Consider the following 17,794-nt stretch of genomic DNA (forward strand, 5'->3'; position numbering starts at 1 on the left):
GGGAGGGAGGGAGGGAGGGAGGCTTCACATGTAACAAAAGATGAAGAGCTTTGAGACCTTTTCACAGGAGATAACACAGGCAGAGCCACCGATGACAGGATAGAATGTTTGCCTAAGGACAGAGGTTTTGTAAGCATCATCAATGTGTGTATATTCTGACAGAGTGGTTCTGGTGACAGAGTGGCTCCTGTTTCTAAAGCTGTGAGATGTAAAAGGCGTCTCCCTCTCGGCAGGTGTTTCACACACTAGGGGAGGTCATGATAGATAGTTGAAAAGCCACACCTACAGTAGCACTCACAAGGCTGTCCTAACTTGCAGTACACTGGCTTTTTTTTACTCTTTCTGAACATGTTGCTGTACGTGATTCCTACCTCTGAGGCCAGACATTTAAATCGAATGAATTCTAGGTATCCATATTGTTACACCCACCAAGCAATGAGAACTCTTTTTCACAATATTAATTAGTAGTCGAGTGTCTGCTTCTTAAATTAGTTAAATGTATACATGGCATTTTTCAATACTGTCGACTGAACCACCAACCAATACATTAGTCCACCACACTCCCATAGCCTGTGCATCTGGACTTTGTGACTGATGTGAGATCATTAAGCTCTATCAGGAAGAGCGCCTGTCCTCTTCAGACAGAGCCTATAATGATGTCCTGGTCAGTGTCAAGGTCTGGTCTAGGACTAATGGACCAATGGCAGGGCCTGGTCTAGGACTAATGGACCAGACTAGGAACGCTCATAACATCACAAATATACATTTCTCTGAAGCCCATCTGTGTTGGCTACATTAAAACAGAGTACCAATCAACACTCAACAATCATTCTGAGGCAACTTACTTACTCTCATCAACAGTCAGTCGTATTTCTGAAATGAAACATCAACATGAAGGGACTCAACAGCTGTGCCCATTAACAACCTAATACAAAAGGGTAAAAGCCATAAAGGGCCTTATCAGATAGGACTGTGATTCTGTGTTAAACACCAGCTGAAGGTTATAGGCTGAGGTGTAGGTTGGCTGAGGAAGGTGCTCAACACGTGCTGCGTTCAGTCAGTGTTCCCACCTCTGAGCTCAGTGGAGGAGGTTGATTAACAGGTTCAAACACATCAGCTCACCTCCTCATTACCTGCTAGGGAGGGAGGAGGCCTGGGGGGGGTCAACAAGCTGAATGGATTAGAGCCAAACACCCCAGAGGATCAACACATATTATAAAATGCATACCCAGGCTGACACACCCAGCGTTCTCTTTCCCACAGCATTAGGAACAGCACATAATGGCACAGCAACATGCTGCCTGCATTCAGAGTGGCTAAAACAATCCCTTGAGCCACTGCATAATAATGACTTCCATGAGACTCTGAGACAGGGATACAGAGAGCTGCACAGCCTGCTACAGTGAGATAAGGCTAGTTTGAACGGTTCAATAATACTGAGACAGGTGAGTAGTAGACAACACAGGAGACAATGGTACAAAATACAGCCTTCAAGTGCAGGTTAACTTGTCAGTGATCCAGGGAGTGTGTGAAGTGATTCTTGCAGTATGTGTGTGTGTGTAACTATACTTGTGGGTTCCCCACAAGAATAGTAAATTAACAGAAATTTGACCAACTGGGGACATTTCGTTAGTTGGATTCCAAGATGGCATAGCAGTTCAGACGTCTTTTGTCCTCGTCTTGTTGTGTCCCGCCCGTATATATTTACAACTTTTTTTCACATACCTTTTTATATATTTCTTTTAATTTTCCATAAACTCATCTTCAAAACTCTCCTGCAACCCGCCTCACCAATTTATATTTATTTAAAAAAGTATTATTTACCTCAAATCTGTAATCCTCCAAGAAGCTAGCCAGGAGCTAGCCAGGAGCTAGCCAGGAGCTAGCCAGGAGCTAGCCAGGAGCTAGCCAGGAGCTAATCAGAAGCTAATCAGAAGCTAATCAGAAGCTAATCAGAAGCTAGTTAGCTTCCGTACTGGCTAATCGTTAGTATTCAGCTAACCACGGTTTGTGGTCATCAGCTATCCTTTAGCTCGAAAATCTATCGCCAGTTTTGTATGGCGCGGCTCGGAACAGAACATACCGGACCAATTTTTCTCTCCATGTCCCTGGATTTCAACTGCTAACTCTGGACATTCATACCTGGATCTCACAGCTAGCTAGCTGCTATCCGTGTGACTATCGGCTTTCGTCGATTCCGGAGCAAACATCAATTATTCCGGAGCTAGCCAGCTGAAGAGTTCCATCAATCACTCCTGGGCTACAATCACCTATCCGGCCTGGCCTTCACAACTGGACTGCTGACGTTATCTACCCTAAGGAGTTATCCGGCTGGCTCCTCCGTCGCGACGTTACCTGAACGCCCATCTGCGGCCCGCTAACCGTTAGCTTTCTTAACGGCTGCTATCTGAATATACAATCGGACAATTTATTTATTTATTTGTATTATTATTATTATTTTTCTTCTTGGGCCTCTATAACTATATCTATTGTTTTTTGTTGTTGTTGTGTGATTTGGATTAATCCCCTCTACCACACGGAATCCCCTCTACCTGACGGAACGCAAGAGGTGGCTAATAACAGACCTCCATCCTATGCTAGCTTGCTACCGATGGCCTGGCTAGCTGTCTAAATCGCCGTGACCCCCAACCAACCTCTCTACTCACTCGACTAAGCATGCCTCTCCTTAATGTCAATATGCCTTGTCCATTGCTGTTCTGGTTAGTGTTTATTCGCTTATTTCACTGTAGAGCCTCTAGTCCTGCTCACTATACCTTATCCAACCTATTAGTTCCACCACCCACACATGCAATGACATCTCCTGGTTTCAATTATGTTTCTAGAGACAATATCTCTCTCTTCATCACTCAATACCTAGGTTTACCTCCACTGTATTCACATCCTACCATACCTTTGTCTGTACATTATACCTTGATGCTATTTTATCGCCCCCAGAAACCTCCTTTTACTCTCTGTTCCAGACGTTCTAGACGACCAATTCTTATTGCTTTTAGCCGTACCCTTAGTCTACTCCTCCTCTGTTCCTCTGGCGATGTAGAGGTGAATCCAGGCCCTGCAGTGCCTAGCTCCACTCCTATTCCCCGGTCGCTCTCGTTTGATCACTTCTGTAACCGTAATAGCCTTGGTTTCATGCATGTTAACATTAGAAGCCTCCTCTCTATGTTTGTTCTATTCACTGCTTTAGCACACTCTGCCAACCCGGATGTTCTAGCTGTGTCTGAATCCTGGCTTATGAAGACCACCACTAAGTCTGAAATTTTAATTCCAAACTACATTTTCAGACAAGATAGAACTGCCAAAGGGGGCGGTGTTGCAATCTACTGCAAAGATAGCCTGCAGAGTTCTGTCCTACTATCCATGTCTGTACCCAAACAATTTGAACTCCTACTTTTAAAAATCCACCTCTCTAAAAACAAGTCTCTCACCGTTTCCGCCTGCTATAGACCACCCTCTGCCCCCAGCTGTGCTCTGGACACCATATGTGAACTGATCCCCCCCCCCCCCCCATCTTCAGAGATCGTGCTGCTAGGCGACCTAAACTGGAACATGCTTAACACCCCAGCCATCCTACAATCTAAACTTGATGCCCTCAATCTCACACAAATTATCAATGAACCTACCAGGTACCTCCCCAAAGCCTTAAAATACAGGCACCCTCATAGATATCATCCTAACCAACTTGCCCTCTAAATACACCTCTGCTGTCTTCAACCAAGATCTCAGCGATCACTGCCTCATTGACTGCATCCGTAATGGGTCAGTGGTCAAACGACCTCCACTCATCACTGTCAAACGCTCCCTGAAACACTTCAGCAAGCAGGCCTTTCTAATCGACCTGGCCGGGGTATCCTGGAAGGATATTGATCTCATCCCGTGAGTAGAGGATGCCTGGATATTTTTTTTAAATGCCTTCCTAACCATCTTAAATAAACATGCCCCATTCAAGAAATGTAGAACCAGGAACAGATATAGCCCTTGGTTCTCCCCAGACCTGACTGCCCTTAACCAACACAAAAACATCCTATGGCGTTCTGCATTAGCATCGAACAGCCCCCGTGATATGCAGCTGTTCAGGGAAGCTAGAAACCATTATACACAAGCAGTTAGAAAAGCCAAGGCTAGCTTATTCAAGCAGAAATTTGCTTCCTGCAACCCTAACTCAAAAACGTTCTGGGACACTGTAAAGTCCATGGAGAATAAGAACACCTCCTCCCAGCTGCCCACTGCACTGAAGATGGGAAACACTGTCACCACTGATAAATCCACCATAATTGAGAATTTCAATAAGCATTTTTCTACGGCTGGCCATGGTTTCCACCTGGCTACTCCTTCAACAGCACTGCACCCCCCACAGCAACTCGCCCAAGCCTTCCCCATTTCTCCTTCTCCCAAATCCGTTCAGCTGATGTTCTGAAAGAGCTGCAAAATCTGGACCCCTACAAATCAGCCGGGCTAGACAATCTGGACCCTTTCTTTCTAAAATTATCTGCCGAAATGGTTGCCACCCCTATTACTAGCCTGTTCAATTTGTAAGTCGCTCTGGATAAGAGCGTCTGCTAAATGACTTAAATGTAAATGTAAATGTCTTTCATGTCGTCTGAGATTCCCAAAGATTGGAAAGCAGCTGCGGTCATCCCCCTCTTCAAAGGGGGGACACACTTGACCCAAACTGCTACAGACCTATATCTATCCTACCATGCCTTTCTAAGGTTTTCGAAAGCCAAGTCAACAAACAGATTACCAACCATTTCGAATCTCACCATACCTTCTCTGCTATGCAATCTGCTTTCAGAGCTGGTCATGGGTGCACCTCAGCTACGCTCAAGGTCCTAAACGATATCTTAACCGCCATCGATAAGAAACATTACTGTGCAGCCGTATTCATTGATCTGGCCAAGGCTTTCGACTCTGTCAATCACCACATCCTCATCGGCAGACTCGACAGTCTTGGTTTCTCAAATGATTGCCTCGCCTGGTTCACCAACTACTTCTCTGATACAGTTCAGTGTGTCAAATCGAAGGGTCTGCTGTCCTGACCTCTGGCAGTCTCTATGGGGGTGCCACAGGGTTCAATTCTTTGACCGATTCTCTTCTCTGTACACATCAATGGGGTCGCTCTTGCTGCTGGTGAGTCTCTGATCCACCTCTACACAGACGACCATTCTGTATACTTCCGGCCCTTCTTTGGACACTGTTAACAAACCTCCAGGCAAGCTTCAATGCCATACAACTCTCCTTCCGTGGCCTCCAATTGCTCTTAAATACAAGTAAAACTAAATGCATGCTCTTCAACCGATCGCTACCTGCACCTGCCCACCTGTCCAACATCACTACTCTGGATGGTTCTGACTTAGAATACGTGGACAACTACAAATACTTAGGTGTCTGGTTAGACTGTAAACTCTCCTTCCAGACCCATATCAAACATCTCCAATCCAAAGTTAAATCTAGAATTGGCTTCCTATTTCGCAACAAAGCATCCTTCACTCATGCTGCCAAACATACCCTTGTAAAACTGACCATCCTACCAATCCTCGACTTTGGCGATGTCATTTACAAAATAGCCTCCAATACCCTACTCAACAAATTGGATGCAGTCTATCACAGTGCAATCGGTTTTGTCACCAAAGCCCCATATACTACCCACCATTGCGACCTGTACGCTCTCCTTGGCTGGCCCTCGCTTCATACTCGTCGCCAAACCCACTGGCTCCATGTCATCTACAAGACTGGATAAGAGCGTCTGCTAAATGACTTAAATGTAAATGTAAGACCCTGATAGGTAAAGTCCCCCCTTATCTCAGCTCACTGGTCACCATAGCATCTCCCACCTGTAGCACACGCTCCAGCAGGTATAACTCTCTAGTCACCCCCAAAACCAATTCTTTCTTTGGCCGCCTCTCCTTCCAGTTCTCTGCTGCCAATGACTGGAACGAACTACAAAAATCTCTGAAACTAGAAACACTTATCTCCCTCACTAGCTTTAAGCACCAACTGTCAGAGCAGCTCACAGATTACTGCAGCTGTACATAGCCCACCTATAATTTAGCCCAAACAACTACCTCTTTCCCTGTATTTAATTAATTAATTAATTTTGCTCCTTTGCACCCCATTATTTTTATTTCTACTTTGCACATTCTTCCATTGCAAATCTACCATTCCAGTGTTTTACTTGCTATATTGTATTTACTTTGCCACCATGGCCTTTTTTTGCCTTTAACTCCCTTATCTCACGTCATTTGCTCACATCGTATATAGACTTGTTTATACTGTATTTTTGACTGTATGTTTGTTTTACTCCATGTGTGACTCTGTGTCATTGTTTGTGTCAACTGCTTTGCATTATCTTGGCCAGGTCGCAATTGTAAATGAGAACTTGTTCTCAACTTGCCTACCTGGTTAAATAAAGGTGAAAAAAATAAATAATAAAAAATAAAAAGTCCCCACAAGGTCAAATGCTATTTCTAGGAGGTTTAGGGTCAAGGTAGAATTAGTTAGTTAGTGTTAAGATTAGGTTTTTGGGTTAAGGTTAGAGGTTAGGGATATAGGATTTGAATGTTTATAAATTGTTTGTCCCCACAATGTTAGTTAAACAATACTGCGTGTGTACTTTAAGTAGAACAGTACCACAGCAGAACTTCCACATACTTTTCCACAGACGTTATCCCCATGTAGCTGTAAACAACAAAGGCCAGGAGTCAGGAGGGGAGTAGATAGATCTGATGGCAACATGGATAAACCCCTGACCTATTCTCAATGGGTTGAGTGTGGGAACATCAATCCAGATCTCTGCTGCTGCTTCCTCTCTACCTTGTTTGCATGCTGCCGCGCCAACAGGAGATGAAAGGGGTGAGTGTTTGCATGAAGGCGAGATGGCGGGGGGATAGAGGGATGGCGTGGTGGAGAGATAAATGAATGGAGATTATGTAAAGGATACACATTGTATACACTACTGTCCAATGAAACGCTTACTGTCAGGTTCCTTCTCGACAACGCAACAAGAAATAATAAAAGATAGGAATACGACCATAAAGTAAATGGCTCAGTAGAATAGATGGCAAATATTTAAATTGTGCAGCATTAGCAATAGTAAATACGAGTCTGGTAACAGCAGAGATGCAGCTCTGAATAGCATAGCATGGCTGTGATGTTGGTAGAGCCCTTCTCAGAAGGGATGAATAGCATAGCATGGCTGTGATGTTGGTAGAGCCCTTCTCAGAAGGGATGAATAGCATAGCATGGCTGTGATGTTGGTAGAGCCCTTCTCAGAAGGGATGAATAGCATAGTATGGCTGTGATGTTGGTAGAGCCCTTCTCAGAAGGGATGAATAGCATAGTATGGCTGTGATGTTGGTAGAGCCCTTCTCAGAAGGGATGAATAGCATAGTATGGCTGTGATGTTGGTAGAGCCCTTCTCAGAAGGGATGAATAGCATAGTATGGCTGTGATGTTGGTAGAGCCCTTCTCAGAAGGGATGAATAGCATAGTATGGCTGTGATGTTGGTAGAGCCCTTCTCAGAAGGGATGAATAGCATAGTATGGCTGTGATGTTGGTAGAGCCCTTCTCAGAAGGGATGAATAGCATAGCATGTCTGTGATGTTGGTAGAGCCCTTCTCAGAAGGGATGAATAGCATAGCATGGTATAGCATGGCTGTGATGTTGGTAGAGTCCTTCTCAGAAGGGATGAATAGCAAAGCATGGCTGTGATGTTGGTAGAGCCCTTCTCAGAAGGGATGAATAGCATAGCATGGCTGTGATGTTGGTAGAGCCCTTCTCAGAAGGGATGAATAGCATAGCATGGCTGTGATGTTGGTAGAGCCCTTCTCAGAAGGGATGAATAGCATAGCATGTCTGTGATATTGGTAGGGCCCTTCTCAGAAGGGATGAATAGCATAGCATGGCTGTGATGTTGGTAGAGCCCTTCTCAGAAGGGATGAATAGCATAGCATGGCTGTGATGTTGGTAGAGCCCTTCTCAGAAGAGATGAATAGCATAGCATGTCTGTGATGTTGGTAGAGCACTTCTCAGAAGGGATGAATAGCATAGCATGGCTGTGATGTTGGTAGAGCCCTTCTCAGAAGGGATGAATAGCATAGCATGGCTGTGATGTTGGTAGAGCCCTTCTCAGAAGGGATGAATAGCATAGCATGTCTGTGATGTTGGTAGAGCCCTTCTCAGAAGGGATGAATAGCATAGCATAGCATGGCTGTGATGTTGGTAGAGCCCTTCTCAGAAGGGATGAATAGCATAGCATGGCTGTGATGTTGGTAGAGCCATTCTCAGAAGGGATGAATAGCATAGCATGGCTGTGATGTTGGTAGAGCCCTTCTCAGAAGGGATGAATAGCATAGCATGTCTGTGATATTGGTAGGGCCCTTCTCAGAAGGGATGAATAGCATAGCATGGCTGTGATGTTGGTAGAGCCCTTCTCAGAAGGGATGAATAGCATAGCATGTCTGTGATGTTGGTAGAGCCCTTCTCAGAAGAGATGAATAGCATAGCATGTCTGTGATGTTGGTAGAGCCCTTCTCAGAAGGGATGAATAGCATAGCATGGCTGTGATGTTGGTAGGGCCCTTCTCAGAAAGGATGAAAAGCACTAGGCCTCGCCACGCTCTCATCATGTTATTAACCAGATCAGAGGAGATAATAGGCTCCATTGGTTTGGACTCAACAGGCACACTACTACTGCTGTTGCACCTGTTTTTTGAACTGCCGTTTCTCCCCTCTCCAGTCAGTCTCCCCACTAGACACCATGCTGTTCTATAGATGGAGAGCAGTGGAGGCTACTTTATTTAACCAGGCAAGTCAGTTAAGAACACATTCTTATTTTCAATGACGGCCTAGGAACGGTGGGTTAACTGCCTTGTTCAGCGGCAGAACAACATGTTTTTTACCTTGTTAGTTCGGGGATTCAATCCTGCAACCTTACAGTTAACTAGTCCAACACTCTAACCACCTGCCTCTCATTGCACTCCACGAGGAGCCTGCCTGTTATGCGAATGCAGTAAGCCAAGGTAAGTTGCTAGCTAGCATTAAACTTAACTTATAAAAAACAATCAATCATAATCACCAGTTAACTTCACATGGTTGATAATAATAGTAGTTTATCTAGCGTGTCCTGTGTTGCATATAATCAATGTTGATTTTGCGTATTCGCGAAGAAGGACTGTCCTTGTTCCAATGTGTACCTAACCATAAACATCAATGCCTTTCTTAAAATCAATACACAGAAGTATATATTTTTAAACCTGCATATTTAGCTAAAAGAAATCCAGGTTAGCAGGCAATATTAACCATGTGAAATTGTGTCACTTCTCTTGCGTTCATTGCACGCAGAGTCAGTGTATATGCAACAGTTTGGGCTGCCTAATTTGCCAGAATGTTACGTAATTATGACATAACATTGAAGGTTGTGCAATGTAACAGGAATATTTAGACTTATGGATGCCACCCGTTAGATAAAATACGGAACGGTTCCGTATTTCATTGGAAGAATAAACGTTTTGTTTTCGAGATTCTAGTTTCCGGATTTGACAATATTAACGACCTAAGGCTCGTATTTCTGTGTGTTATTATGTTATAATTAAGTCTATGATTTGATATAGCAGTCTGACTGAGCGATGGTGGGCACCAGCAGGCTCGTAAGCATTCATTCAAACAGCACTTTCGTGCGTTTTGCCAGCAGCTCTTCGTGGTGCTTCAAGCATTGCACTGTTTATGACTTCAAGCCTATCAACTCCCGAGATTAGGCTGGTGTAACCGATGTGAAATGGCTGGCTAGTTAGCGGGGTGCGCGCTAATAGCGTTTCAAACGTCACTCGCTCTGAGACTTGGAGTGGTTGTGGAGTGACGGATAACGCTGCTTCGAGGGTGGCTGTTGTCGATGTGTTCCTGGTTCGAGCCCAGGTAGGAGCGAGCGAGGAGAGGGACAGAAGCTATACTGTTACACTGGCAACACTAAAAATCGGCCGATTAATCGGTATCAGCTTTTTTTTTTGGTCCTCCAATAAATCGGCATCGAAAAATTAGAATCGGTCGACCACTAATTGGAGGTCATTTAAGGTTGTTGGATGTCCTGCAATTTGTGATGTATCCTGAGACAAAAACAAGCTACGGTGTCTCAGCTTAGTCAAAGAGAAGCACATTCAAGAAAAAAGTAAACAGGTAGAAGTAAACGTGACTGTAGTTACGTGAGAAGGAAAAAATAAAATAAAATCTACCTTTAAGGAACATGCCATGTCAAATACGAGACAGCTTCTTCATACTTCATACTTCTCAATAAGTGGTAATCAACAGTAAACAATAAGAGGTACTTAACCGAAAGATCGCTGGTTCGAATCCCCGAGTCGTCAAGGTGGAAAAATCTGCCGTTCTGCCCTTAAGCAAAGCAGTTAACCCCCAACAAACAACTGCTCCCAGGGCGCCGATGACGTGGCTGCCCCCTCGATGAAGGCTGCCCCCTCCACCTCTCTGATTCATAGGGGTTGGGTTAAATGCAGAAGACACATTTTGGTTGAATGCATTCAATTGTGAAACTTACTAGGTCTCCCCCCTTTCCCTTTACTTAGTAGATATTTTCAGTTCAATCAACAATAGATAATATAGTTACTTAGTGGAGACTTTCAGTTCAAAAAGTTACATAACAGTTGAGTTAAGGTTCAGAGGTATGGGCGACAGTCAGTCATCCCCAGCGGATTAGGTTAAGACTATGTTAACAACTCCAGCAAGTGGCCCTCTCTATACGGCTCCCTTGTTCTCACTGACCCCTCACTGGGGTCGCAAGACGGGGCAGGGAGGGTAGACAGGGAGGTAAGGGGAGGGGGGGGGGGGTGTAATCCCAAACACGGGACAATGCTGAGCCTGAGCTGGGCTGAGGCCATGGCCAGTGTGAGAAACTGGGAGAAAGGGAGACAGCTTGGTTGGTGGGCCGGTGAGTCATCACAGCCACCGCTGTTGGCATGGTGGCTGTCCCACACACCTGTTCCTTCCCTGTTCCAGTCACACGGTGGCCTGGGTTTATGCTACCTCATGCTGCCCTGCATGGTTGGTCACTTTGTTCCCTGGCCTAGTCAGAGAGAGATGTTTTTCAAAACAAACTTAACCGAGCATGCCCCCTGTGCTTGTTGAAAAAGCAGCACATTCTGCAACGTTAACAACAGCCTGTCAAGATAAGCGGAAGGACCTCAAGCTCAAGGATCACTAGTTAGCAGCACTCTCAGCTGCTTGTGCCTTCTGATTGACAACCATCCATGACGTAGAGAGAACACCAACTGTTCACTGACACACACATAGCTTATGAAGTGTTGCACCATGTGTTAGAAATAGCCAATGGAGGTTGATGAGTACACGATTATATTCATATCTCAGTGCCCTGGGTAAACTGTGTTACATGATACTCTGTCCTATCCAACTCCCACTGAATTAAGTCTTATCTTCAACCATATAATCCATAGGGTATAACTTTGTTTAGTGTGTGTGTATGTGTACTGCGATCTCATGCCATTCACAGAAGACCTAACCTGCGATGAGAAAACACTAATCTCATCCCTACCAGGGCTCTACAGTGAGAGCATTTTACTCGCATATGCACCTAAATGTTTTGCTGTGCGACCCGGAATTGTTATTTAGGAGCACCAGTGAGCAGAGAAAAATGTAAGATTCTGGCTTTAATATCACAAATAATCTTAATTGTGCTCCTAAATTTCTTTGTGTGCACCTACATTTTTCAACTTAGGCACACGCGTGCGCCTTGTAAAAAAAGTTAACCGTAGAGTCCAGACTACACTCTGCTCTTACATGAATAGCTTGGGTTAGCCCTACAGGTCTCACAGTAGACTGAAGTGGTCAAACCAGACATTCCACTATGTGAAACTAAACCAGCCGGCCTGTGTAATGCTCCATTGACATGCATGTCAGAGATTTAAAAGGGACAACCATTGCCTCCTCACTTGACCTGATCACACACACACATGTGGTTACTTAGCAGAAAAACTCCTTACTTTTCCAGTGCATTCACGCGTTACAAAGCCAATATCTTGCTATATAAAGTCTCAGTCCCCTGCTATGTTGACATAGTGCTATGAATTATTTGTTTACGTTAGGTATAGGCCCTATATATCACAGCCCTCAATGCAAGGTGCCTCAGTTGGAGCGATGAGGCTTGTGGGATATGACCTCACTATTCTGTGTGGTTAATGATCACGAGGCAGAGGATCTTAAAGCTGTGTACTAGTAGGTCAGTAAGAGGGTAAACTAGAATTCTGGAAAGGCCATATGAAGGTGAGGTGTGTGTCAAGTGCAGGGGAGGCTGGTGTGAGGAGCTATAGGAGGATGGGCTCATTGTAATGGCTGGAATGGAATAATTGGAACAGAGTCAAACGTGGTTTCCACATGTTTGATCTGTTTGATAGCATTCCATTTATTCCATTCCAGCCATTACAATGAGCCCGTCCTCCCACAGTTCCTCCCACCAGCTTCCACTGGTCAAGGAACAGACTGCCATTCTCATTGGCCTGGAAAGCCACATGGAAAATGCACGCAAATGTAAACACAAGTACACAAATAGACACTACTGTACATACTGTGAAATCCCAATTCCAACAAGTCCACAATTCAGATTAGCATAGTTATTCAGCACATACTGTACTTTCATGACATCAACCCTCATATTTACACTAATCAGGACAACTGAGCCTGGTATCAACTCTTCCTACTATTATACAGAAACGACACCTGAGCTGAAAATCAGATCAATTTAGTCAGCGTGCTAGAATTAAACATTGTCTGTAACATCCAATAAGAGTTCGCAGGAGTAAATTAAAGGACTTCAAAAAGCTTTGCCCTCTGTGTGCATTTTCTAGAGCCAACTGCCAACCCAACCCCCACAGTGAGTGTGCTGACAGTTTGAAATCACCAAAGCATAATTCAATTCATTTCTCGAAAAAGTTCACTGCAAATACACTGCATATAGCAAACAGCTTTGACTGAGTTTGATTATACAGAGTAGGGGTTTTTGCGTCAAGTCTAAATGTGTTCAAATCAATTTGTATCAACACTGATTTTCCTATAACAACTTTGATGTAAATCAATCCCTGTATAGTCCACACCATTGAGGTATAAAGAACGGTCCACACCCAACCAGATTGTAAATAAAATATGGCCAACCATGAAACATTGATGGGTGTCTGTTTGAATGTGATCCCATGAAGTAGTAACCCAATACCCTGACCTCTTCATCACAGAAAGATGATAAGAGTACCAGTCCGGTCCAAAACTCCTTTCAAAAATACCCTTCATACTACCATGTTTTGTTTCCCAAGTTTGCTGAAGTTGGAAGAGTGTGTGTTTGTCACATATCTGTTAACCTCTGCAGAACGAATAGCAGAAAGGCTACAAATAATTATGTTACAGTAGATGCCAAATGTACTTTATGTTCGTGGGTCTGATTAAACACATTCGTCTGGGCCCCACAGCATTAACATGTGGATAACATCAGCAATAAACTTTTGCAAAATGTCACGTGAGGCACAATAAAGGTGAATGAAAGGTGACAGATTGTGTCCAGGCATTTGCAAGAATCAAGCTGTATAGACAGATATTTCTCAGAACAAGTTTAAAAGTGTGCCCAGGACAGATGACAAGTCTCTCTGATATACATGTTTATAAAAAGACAACCCCATGATAACAACCGACATGTAAACGTGTCACATTATGCCTTGACAGAGTCAGACAGTCAAGGGTCACTTGACAAGCAGCAAAATACATTAACAATGTCTTGTCTAAGTTATTTACTTTATAAAAATCCGTCATTTACAAACAATACATTAGTTGTAGTCTATATGTAGTAAGACCAACTGAAATATCATACCGTAGGCTGAGTCTCAGAAGTGCAAGTAACTTAGCCGACTTCGTGTAACAACACCGCACAGCTTCAAGATGCGGAGCAAAATCAACCTTTTACCCTACTTTCCTATGAGCGTCTTTCCAACACAAATGTACATAACCCTCTCGAAAATCACTAATTCTCCAGCAGAACGTTGTTCAATTTCCCTGGTTTAATGTCGCATTCTATTAGAAAAGTAAAGATATAAGCTACTTAGCTAACAAGGTCGCCAACCAGTCAGTCTGCTTACTGTAGGTAGTATACATAGGTGAGCGTCGCGAGCACACTAAGCTTTAGGCTCCTCCCTCTTTGTGCCCACAGCAGTTTGTGATGATGAACGGCATTCCGGCTCCTTCGGCTCAGCTTACTGAAAAGAGCAGGCTCTTTTGGCTGCCAAACCGCTCTTTAAAAAAAATATGTTTTGTATTTTTTCAAGTCAAACAGTTTAGTTTGACTATGATTGGTGTTCGAATTAAATGATTAAAGGAAATCATACTCTACCTTAACCACAATGTATTTAAAAATGCATTGGTTTGTTATGAAAAAGAAAGCTATTAAACATTTTAATATAAAGTATAACTTTTTAATGTATATAAATAAAGTCAAATCAAATCAAATGTATTTATATAGCCCTTCGTACATCAGTTGATATCTCAAAGTGCTGTACAGAAACCCAGCCTAAAACCCCAAACAGCAAGCAATGCAAAGTGCATATAAATCTAACCATTCAAAACGAATACAATCTGAACAACATAATAATAGAATATTGCACCAAATCAAAGAAAAATAAATAACAATGTGCAAAACTGCAGCATCCCACTTAATACATTAAACTGGTCCCTCTTTTCTCTCTCTTCTTTATTGTCATGTTATAACCAACAGCAATGTTGACCATATTTTGCTTTTATGAGAGATTTGCATTCGGAAATGCAAGATGCCTCACTTACGAGTAGCTGATGTGGTTTCTTCTATCAGTAATTATTTGTCTCATTTTCGAGAAGACCCTCTCAGAGGGAACGGACGTGACCACTATGCAGAGTCTCCCTGTCATGACTTTAGGAAGCTTTGTTCTACCACCATCTTCAGAGGGGCTCTTCCAAATACGATCAGACCTCAATTTTGGAATCTGCTGAGAGATTCCTTCGTGTTGCATCCCCAGTTGCTCTCTCATCAAACAGCATCCAAACAGCAGACTTTTATGGCACTACTGCTGGTGCATCTGCTCCATCTGATCCCTCTTCTTCCTGAGCCAGCTGATTGCTGGGGCTGTCCCTCCCTGCTGCTGAGGTTATTCTTTGAAGAGCCTCATAAATCGCTCTGGCATCACTGAAGGCTAACTTCTTAAACCTGGGGTCAAGTGCAGAGGTTTCTAATAGCACGTGATTATATTCCATTCTGTGGAACTTTCTGTCCATTGATGAATATAGGGTGTCCATCAACTCTGTCACATGTCCTGTGCTTACATTTGCTTCTCTCTGGCGACTGGCTGTGATTCGCTACAGACCCTGACACGGGAGTATCATTTTTGAGGCTGTCACATAGCTGAAAAGAGAGAACAGTAACTTATTAGTTTAGGTTCATGTTTTGTGTACTGATACTACATTCTCATCTACTGCTCATATACATATATAATACTGGATTCAATAATAACTGCTTACTGTACCTCTCTCCACTGATCTCCACAGTGACCTGCTCAAAGGGTTCCAGGACTCTGCACACCTCCTCCACCACCTCCCATTCCTCTTAGGTCAGAGCATCAACAGGTGCATTGACAATGGCTAACCTCCCATTCCTCTTAGGTCAGAGCATCAACAGGTGCATTGACAATGGCCAACCTCCCATTCCTCTTAGGTCAGAGCATCAACAGGTGCATTGACAATGGCCAACCTCCCATTCCTCTTAGGTCAGAGCATCAATAGGTGCATTGACAATGGCCAGGGTAGAGATGAACAAATGAAATGTATTTATAAAGCCCTTCTTACATCAGCTGATATCTCAAAGTGCTGTACAGAAACCCAGCCTAAAACCCCAAACAGCAAGCAATGCAGGTGTAGAAGCACGGTGGCTAGGAAAAACTCCCTAGAAAGGCCAGAACCTAGGAAGAAACCTGGAGAGGAACAAGGCTATGAAGGGTGGCCAGTCCTCTTCTGGCTGTGCCGAGTTGAGATTATAACAGAACGTGGCCAAGATGTTCAAATGTTCATAGATGACCAGCAGGGTCAAATAATAATAATCACAGTAGTTGTCGAGGGTGCAACAAGTCAGCACCTCAGGAGTAAATGTCAGTTGGCTTTTCATAGCCGATCATTTAGAGTATCTCTACCACTCCTGCTGTCTCTAGAGAGTTGAAAACAGCAGGTCTGGGACAGGTAGCACGTCCTGTGAACAGGTCAGGGATCCATAGGCAGAACAGTTGAAACTGGAGCAGCAGCACGGCCAGGTGGACTGGGGACAGCAAGGAGTCATCGTGCCAGGTAGTCCTGAAGCATGGTCCTAGGGCTCAGGTCCTCTGAGAGAGAAAGAAAGAAATAGAGAATTAGAGAGAGCATACTTAAATCCACACAAGATACAGGATAAGACTACAGAAATACTCCAGATATACTCCAGATATAAAAGACTGACCCTAGCCACCCAACACATAAACTACTGCAACATAAATACTGGAAGCTGAGATGGCATCCTTTGACTCAAGAAACCGCTTCAACATATATCATTTTGAATTCCACCTATAAGTGCAGTCTTGTTTAGGCCTCAGCTCAGGCATCCCAATCTGGCATTGTGTAGACTTTCGTTTTTCAGAGCCCACTGTGCTCCTGTGGAAGTATTCCACAGCTGCTTTCACTTTGTCCACAGTGGGCTTCATCACCTTCATAGCATCTCTTACAATCAGGTTGATTGTGTGGGCAAGACATGGGTGATGGGTCCATTTAAAAATGTTCATGGCTTTGGTTAAGTTAGCTGCATTGTCGCTAACACAAAGAAACACTTTTCCATCTACTTGCAATTCTCTGGCCACTCTCAACAGTTCCTCTGCCAAGTTCTCTGGGGTGTGTCTGTCGCTGAACACACAGCAGTCCAGAAGACAGCTAATCATCAAAAAATCTTAAATGAAGTCACATGTAACCGACATTTAAGGAGTGGTTACCCTTGATGTCCTGCAGTCAGTGGTAAGGGAAACTGCAGTGGCGTTTTGGACTCTTTCCCATACTGAAGCCTGTGTAATCTCGTACCGTTGTGGAATAAGTGATTTTGAAAGGGTTTTCCTGCATTGGATTTAGACTATTGCTATAATTTCTAAAACCTCTGTCCTCCACGATCGAAAATGGCTGGAAATCGGGGTCAATCATTTTAGCCAATGCAATATCAATTTGTCCTTGTTTTGCTACAGGCATAGACTTTGGCATAAACTGGTCCATAGAAGAGTGCGTTGCTGTGAGTCGCGAAGTAGGCCTACTTGACTGAGTGGATACATCTCCACGTGTGGAGGTGCTGGCTCCACCACTTTCACTAGCAGGCCCGCTAGTTTCTCGAAGCTCCACTACAGCTAGCTTCACAGTTGGGTGCACAGTTCGCATATACCGGTGTAGGTTGTGCATAGAACCTGCTTATATGAGATTTTGTTTTGGCAAATTCTACACTGTGCTCTAACGTTGTCTACATTATTCAAATGCATCCAAATGTGCTTCCGACTAATTTTCCAGCTGTTGTTTTCACAGCTGTCCTTCCTCTCTCTCCTCGGCTGCAAAGTGTGTGACTGTGAGTGAGTTGGCTCGGCCCTCCCTCACGCATCTTTGGTTCATTGGTTGACACTGCATGTCTGATTGACAGGAACAACAGGTGAGGCTGTTAGTCTGAGCAGACAGTCAGAGCGAATATGTGTGCGCTTGA

The 17,794-nt window shown here is 43.9% G+C and overlaps 1 protein-coding gene across 2 annotated transcripts in view; it reads right to left on the minus strand.

The window, feature by feature from the left end:
* Nucleotides 1–14,179, minus strand: part of LOC124001144 (FHF complex subunit HOOK interacting protein 1A-like) — a 44,659-nt gene extending 30,480 nt beyond the window's left edge. For both annotated transcript variants that reach the window (XM_046307738.1, XM_046307737.1), the window contains exon 1: nt 13,892–14,179. The gene's annotated coding sequence lies outside the window, so the exon portion shown is untranslated. The remainder of the gene's footprint in view (nt 1–13,891) is intronic.
* Between the last annotated feature and the right edge of the window lie 3,615 nt (nt 14,180–17,794).

This window comes from Oncorhynchus gorbuscha, linkage group LG17, assembly GCF_021184085.1.
Source record: "Oncorhynchus gorbuscha isolate QuinsamMale2020 ecotype Even-year linkage group LG17, OgorEven_v1.0, whole genome shotgun sequence".
NCBI lineage: Eukaryota > Metazoa > Chordata > Actinopteri > Salmoniformes > Salmonidae > Oncorhynchus > Oncorhynchus gorbuscha.